The sequence below is a fragment of the Mustela nigripes genome, chromosome 3, assembly GCF_022355385.1.
Source record: "Mustela nigripes isolate SB6536 chromosome 3, MUSNIG.SB6536, whole genome shotgun sequence".
NCBI lineage: Eukaryota > Metazoa > Chordata > Mammalia > Carnivora > Mustelidae > Mustela > Mustela nigripes.
Window position 1 is genome coordinate 144,288,247 of NC_081559.1, and position 7,177 is coordinate 144,295,423.

Sequence of the window (7,177 nt, forward strand, 5' to 3'; positions counted from 1 at the left end):
CGGAGCAGGAGATTAGCGTGCCCCCTCTGTCACTAAAGTCCCAGGGAATAAGAGTGTCAATACGAGTCACAGTAGCATTTCTTTGCTTGGATCTTTGACTAGACCCTCAGGTCCTTAAAACCAGGGACACAGCTTGTTTAATTAAATTCCCAAATCCTCGTTTAGCTCTTGGCCCTCAGTGGGAACATAATAAATATTTTGAATGAATGAATGAATGAATTTGGTCTTGAGTTGAAAATTGAGGAGGGTACTTTCTTCGTTCTCTCTCTCTCTCTCTCTCTCTCTTTTTTCTTCACTCTCTTTGACGATGCTTTGGTCAGCCAGGGTCCGGGGGTGCCTGTTGCTAAGGTAGAGTCATTACCCTTAGGAGACTAGATGTGCCCCGTATACAAGAGGGGAGGAGACTTGGGGTGAGCTGCTTTGCTCATTCTGCCCCAGGGCTTAGGGGAGAAGGGAATCTTGTAGTTTTATATTTGTCCTGAAGCCAGTCTGGGGCTGAAACTCCAAGTCAGAGTTCTCAACCTTTGCTGAATCTTAGAAGCTACGGGGGCGATGTAAAACAACTTCTGGGTGGGTCGTTGGCTGACCCTCTGCCTTTGGCTCAGGTAACGATCCTGGTGTCCTGGGATTGAGTCCCACAGAGGGCTCCCTGCTCAGGGTGGGGAGCCTGCTTCTCCCTCTTCCTTCTGTTCCTGCCTGCCTGCTTTCTCTCTCTCAAATAAATAAATAAAAGCTTGAAAACAAAACAAAAACAACACCAAGCTCCTACCCCCAACTCATTACATCAGAATGCTGGCTGGTGATTCCAAAGCCAATAATGCTTGGTGGCTATCTCTAGGGCACAGCTGCAGTCAGGGACCACGGCTCCAGTGCAAGGTGGTTCTCAGCTTCGTGATGCATTAGAATCACTTGTGACTGTTCCCAGTGTGTCAACACCTGGCCCCATTTCCAAAGTGGGAGTCGGGGGTTCAGCTTGAGTTCACACTTCTGTATTGACACAGGGTTTTGAAAAACAGCAAGGATTGAAGAGAACCCTTTGGCTGGGGGGATGGGCGTGGCCTCTCAGAGAGCAATCAGGATGCTTGTTAAGAACACACGTTCCCGGGGCTCCTGGGTGGCTCAGTGGATTAAGCCGCTGCCTTCGGCTCAGGTCATGATCTCAGGGTCCTGGGATCGAGGCCCGCATCGGGCTCTCTGCTCAGCAGGGAGCCTGCTTCCCTCTCTCTCTCTCTGCCTGCCTCTCTGCCTACTTGTGATTTCTCTCTGTCAAATAAATAAATAAATAATCTTAAAAAAAAAAAAAAAAAAGAACACACGTTCCCGAGTCCTCCCGATACTTCCGAACCCGACTCTCAACCAGGGGCGTGGGGATTCGCGTTTCTGCGTAGAGCTGCGGCTGATTGTCAGGACAAGGAGATGATTCCAGACGGGTTTCTCAGAGTGTGGCCCTCAGGCCGGCAGCATCAGGACAACCTGGGAACGGGTTAGGAACACAATTTCGGGGGTCCTACTTTAGACCCACTGAATTTAAGCAGCCCTGTAGGTGATTCTGATGGCCACTGGAGCTCAACAACCACAGTTCTAGTTCCCTGCTTCTCAGAACGTGGAGCCCAGACAAATGGCCTTGCCTGGAGCTTGTTAAAAATCCAACTCTCAGCACCGCCCCCCGAAGATCTAAGGAGCCAGAGTGCCCGTGTTAGGCTATCCCCGGGCGATAGGGATTGCACTGCGCGGCTTGAGAGAACTCTGCTTATTAACAAAGTAAATATCACTTCACTGTGGAAAAAGAAAAATGTAAACTCCTTTAAGGCGGAGCGGAATTCCCAAATCAGTCATAGGTCTTCATAGGTCTCTACTTAATTAAAGAAAAACGGAAGCAGATCCCTTGGACCTGTACTAATATAATCAATAGATCCCAGCATTGTGTTTTTAATTCAGCTTCAGGAAAGGGTTCAGGTAGGATTCAATATGATCTTCTAACTCCTGTCCTGTATTCGTTGTTCTTTCCCCAGTTTTTCCTCATTCGATATAGAGTCTATCGAATTACTGTACGATATTATCTTATATACATGTAAAGGTATGACCTGGGGAGGGAGGGGGAGAGGAAGGAGGCAGAGGAAGAGAGACTGGATTGATAGAGGTGCTTTAAGGAATTGGCTCACATGATGATCATGAGCCTGGCGAGTCCGAAATCTCTAGGGCAGCCTGGCAGCTGAACAATGCCAGCAAGAGTTGAAGTTGTGGTCTTGACTCCAAAGGCGGTCTGGAGGCACATTCCTTCCTTCTTGAAGGATGTTAGTCATTTTTCTCTTAAGGCCTTCAGCTGATTGGGTGAGACCCCCATATAGTATGGAGGATAATTTACTTACTCAAATTCTACCAACTCAAACCTGCCTTCAATAAAGTTTCTTACAGCTGCAACTAAAAACACTCCTCACGTTTGTGGGTCTTCATTCATCTTCCACATTGGCCCTTGGGGGTTAAGTCAACTCAGCCTGAACCCTGGTTTCAAGGCCTGGGTCAGTCAGAAGTCCTTTTCACTCTTTTTCAATTTGCCTGCCTAACTTCCTCGTGACTGCATCTGCTCCACTTCTGGGTCCAAAAGGGCCCGTGAGTCGTGGCCCCTGCTGTCTGGAAAGACAAGTTCAGATCAGGCAGAGACAGGAGAACGACTGTCTTGAGGACTGACTCCTTTTAATTTGGAGGCATTTCCCCTTTGGGCATTGTGTTTAAAATGAGACGAATGATTTCTGGTGGTAGCAGGGAGATAATTTTGCATAGGCAAGACTCTGAAGCTGGTGTAGTTTGCCTGGCTTAAAGAGAGAAGAGAGGTTTAATTTATGAGAGGGTGGGTACGTGTAGTCCTTGAGAGCTGCCCAGATTTTTGCTTTGGTTTGTCTTCATTGCCATGCACGAAGGTCACCTTATGCCACCACCACTGGGGCCCAATCCCTGGTGGCCAAGGAAGTCATGCAAAACACTATGCAAATGACAGCAGTTCCCAAGATGCAATCTGGCCACCGTTTGTGTAGGTGGATGATGCTTTCCGGAGGTGGGGGAGCTCTGTGCCAGAATCTTGAATACTACTCTTATGTTGATCCTCAGTTGTCACAGAATTGACTCCTTCAAACTGGCTCCCATGTCCTTTTGACATGGCTTTGTTGTTCATTCTTCAAGCATTTCTCTGATTTCTGGTCCAACAAGATGGACCAGGTTTATCCTGTACTTTCTCTGCAGCAGCCTTGCAATTGCCATTTCTGTAAGGAATTCTGGTTTATTTTGAAGTAGAGTGGTATTTAAAACAGGGTCTGGTTGCTGTTCTGCTCATTACTATTGGGCTGTGCTTACTGATGTGTGCTCATGGCTCCCCGGCCCTTTCAGTAGACAGAGCCACGGTGCATACACGCATGCTCCCCCATATATGTTTCTGTATCTAAACATTATCTGTCTACCTATCATCTACCTATTTATCAAAAACCAAAAGGTCACCCTGATAATTCACAACACTCTGGGGTTTGAGCTGGTTCCCATTATCCTTTTTTGTTGTTTTTAAAAGATTTTATTTATTTATTTATTTATTTATTTGAGAGGAAAGAGTGAAAGAGAGTGAGAGAGCACGAAGTGGGTGGGGGGCAGAGGGAGAGGGACAAGCAGACTCTTCAATGAGCTGGGAGCCCGACACGAGGTTTGATCCCAGGACCAATGTGTAACCTATGTGTGTAAGTAATCCCCCATCATTTCTGCTGCCTCCTTCTCAGCGTGAATACCTCCTGATCCAGCCAGTCTTCCAACCCTCCATGGCCCTAGTGGATACCTTCTTCACCCGCCTGGACTCTACAACCTCTGAAAGCTCCCCCTACTGCCCTCAAGCACGGGTGCCTTTCCCACCCTTCTTAGACTGTGACACCCCTTGGTGAGATATCCCTCTGTGTGGATGGCAGGATTCTTTTTTTCTTTTTTCTTTTCTTTTATTTTTTTAAAAAAGATTTTATGTATTTATTTGAGAGGGAGAGCAAGAGAACATGAGGGTGGGGAGGGGCAGAGGGAGAGGGAAAGAAGCAGGCTCCCTGCTCAGCCGGGAGCCCGATGTGCCGCTCGACATGGGGCTCGATCCCGGGACCCTGGGATCACAACCTGAGGTGAAAGGCAGATGCTTAACCAACTGAGCCACCCAGATGCCCCCGAAGGGTTTCTTTTAAGGGAGAAAATATTAGAAGTGGTTTTAGAAAGAATTGCTTCCTTCTCTTGTTTTAAGCGAAAATCCTATAAAGCACAGGCGAAGCATCGCGGTCATTTGAAACCGTCGAAGTGGCCTGCAGACTTCTCCAGCATGCAGCTGGATGACCCTGCCACCATGGAAGGGCTTGAACTCTTCAGCATGACTTAATTTTCAATGTAAATGGGCTTCCGGTAGTTGTTTTATTACCGAGCCGAGCAGAGCCGAGCAGGTTGCAGCTTTTCTCTTTAGATTTTGTTCATAAAAGCCCAGAACTCTCTCCTAGAAAAGTGCTCTGTTGCTTTCTGTAGCGCCTGTCTTATATTCCTAAAATTGTTTCCCTTGGTAAGTTGAGCCTTTCTTGCCCTTGAACCCAAATGGAAAATTGCTGGTGAAAACCCCGTCCGTTCATGCCAGCGTGTGTTGAGTGGACACATTCAGAGATGGCTGTTTAGCTGAGCATGGAAAGGCACTGAGAGGAAGCCTGCTGTGCCCACACAGTTTCCCACAGCAGACCCCAGATGGCTTCTCTAACTTTCCCAAGCTCACAGAGGGGCTAAGAGACACAGCTGAAACCCTTACTTCAATGTGTCTAGTTGTGATGGCTAATTTTATGTGTCAACTTAACTGGGGTACCCACATGACTGATTGACTATGATTCTGGGTGTGTTCATGAGGGCGTTTCTAGGAGAAACACTTGAATTGGTGGACTGAGTAAAGCCGATGGCCTTTCCTGATGTGGTAGGCATCCTCCAATCCATCGGAAGCCTGAGTAGGACAAAGAGACGGTTCAATTCACTCTGTGTCTGATTGCTTGAGCCGGGACACTGATATTCTCCTGTCTTCTGTGCTTCTGGGGCTCAGGCCTTCAGACCTGGACTGGGACTCCACCATTGGCTCACACACCTGCACACAATACCATTAGCTTTCCTGGGTCTCCAGCCAACAGAGAGCAGACTGTGGGACTCCTCAGCCTGCATAGCCACGTGAGCCAATATCTTTTTTCTCCCCCTAAAGATTTATTTATTTATTTGAGAGAGAAAGAGAGTGGGTGGGGTGGTAAGAAGGTGGGAAGTTATGAGGGGGAGGGAGAGAGTCCTAGGCAGACTCTATGCTGAGCGCAGAGCTTGAGCCCGACATGGGGCACGATCTCTAGACCCTGAGATCACAACCTGAACTGAAACCAAGAGTCACATGCACAACTGACTGGGCCACTGAGGTGCCCCACGTGAACCCATATCTTATAATAATAACCTTTTAATAATAATAAATAATATATAATCTTAAAATGGTTCTCTCTCTGGAAAACTCTAATAGAGCAGTTGTTACAAGTTCACACTGAAGGTGGTATGGCATGTGTGAGTTTTTACTGAATTTGAGAATCCATGTGAGAAGTAAAAGAATAATTAAATCAAATATTTGGAGGGGGAAAAATCATACAGGTCAAGGGAGCAAGATGACGGAAGCATTTTAAGGGCAGTCTTCGATTTAGCGTATGGCTGTTGGAGGGATTTATGGTCCAACAAGGACTGGGGCATCAGGTGAAATGTTGCCAAAAGATGAGGCTCCTCAGTCCTAAGGAAGATTGATGTGTTATAAGCCCAAGACAGAACTCTGTCTAAAGAGAAAGCTCATTTTCTGGATATACAAAGTTGTCCAAAAAAATCCATGAAACACTTTGCTGCTGTTCAGAAACTAAGAGTAGGAAATAAGTGCATACCCTAATAGAAGTGAGGACAGAGAATCAGGCCAAAGAGGGACCTGGGGGTCTGCACACCCCAGTGATACGCAAGTCATCTCAGGGGACACCAGAAGGAAACATGGCTTTGCATGCTATGCTGTGTAGAAAACAGACAAGACAAATAAATTTAAATTAAATGATGGTAGCTTGTTTTTTTTTTTTTTAAGATTTTATTTATTTACCTGACAGAGAGTAGGCAGAGAGGCAGGCAGAGAGAGAGGGGGAAGCAGGCTCCCCACTGAGCAGAGAGCCAGATGCGGGGTTTGATTCCAGGACCCTGAGATCACGACCTGAGCGGAAGGCAGAGGCTTTAACCCGCTGAGCCAGCCAGGCGTCCCAAAAAAGCCTACATAAAAGGCAATCAGAAGGGATGAGCATCTAGACGCCTTGGCTCGCTCGGTTGATAGATCATGCAACTTTTAATCTCAGGGTTAAGAGTTTGAATCCCATGTTTTTAAGAAGAGATTACTTAAAAAAAAAAGTATGACTATCAGACAGCCAGAAATTAGAGTTAACCTATTCTTCAGTTTTACAAACTTTGTTTAAAAATTAGTATTTCTGCTGTAAAAGCACATGGTAAATATTTTAATTACAGATCCTTATCACAATCCTTTAGTTGCAGTTCCCCAAATCCTCAGACTGTGAAAACTGAAGTTAAAGGAAAAAAAAATTTTTTAAAAGTAGTTTCCTTAAAAAGGGAAATCTTAAAGCACATAGATTGTTTGGGACAGCTGAGCGGCATGCCAGGCCAATGGCGCAGCCAAAGACCCGGTGAGCTGTAACGATGGAGACTTCGAGAATTTTAGATGTGGATGGATACTCTACAAAGTACTCGGAAAACCTGGCCTGAACAGATACGAAGTTATTTTCCCATTTCATCTGATTATTTTTTTCTGCCACAGAAATATTAAGGTGTGTGATTATGGGCTGCTTCTTGGCTCTCTTTTCAGATACATTCTATTGCCCACGAATGAAGAAACAGCCATTTGAGAGACTTCTTAATATTTTCTTTTCCTGATCCTCCCAGTTTTGGTTTAAAGCAGATGTTTCCATTATCCCAGAACTGTGCCCCAAGATAGGATGGGAATGAACAAGTGCCAGGTAGAAAGGAGCAAAGACGCACAAGGAATAACTTGCCACGTTCTTAATCTTTTCCCACTTGCCGCCGCCTTCTTCTTCTTCTTCTTCTTCTTCTTCTTCTTCTTCTTCTTCTTCTTCTT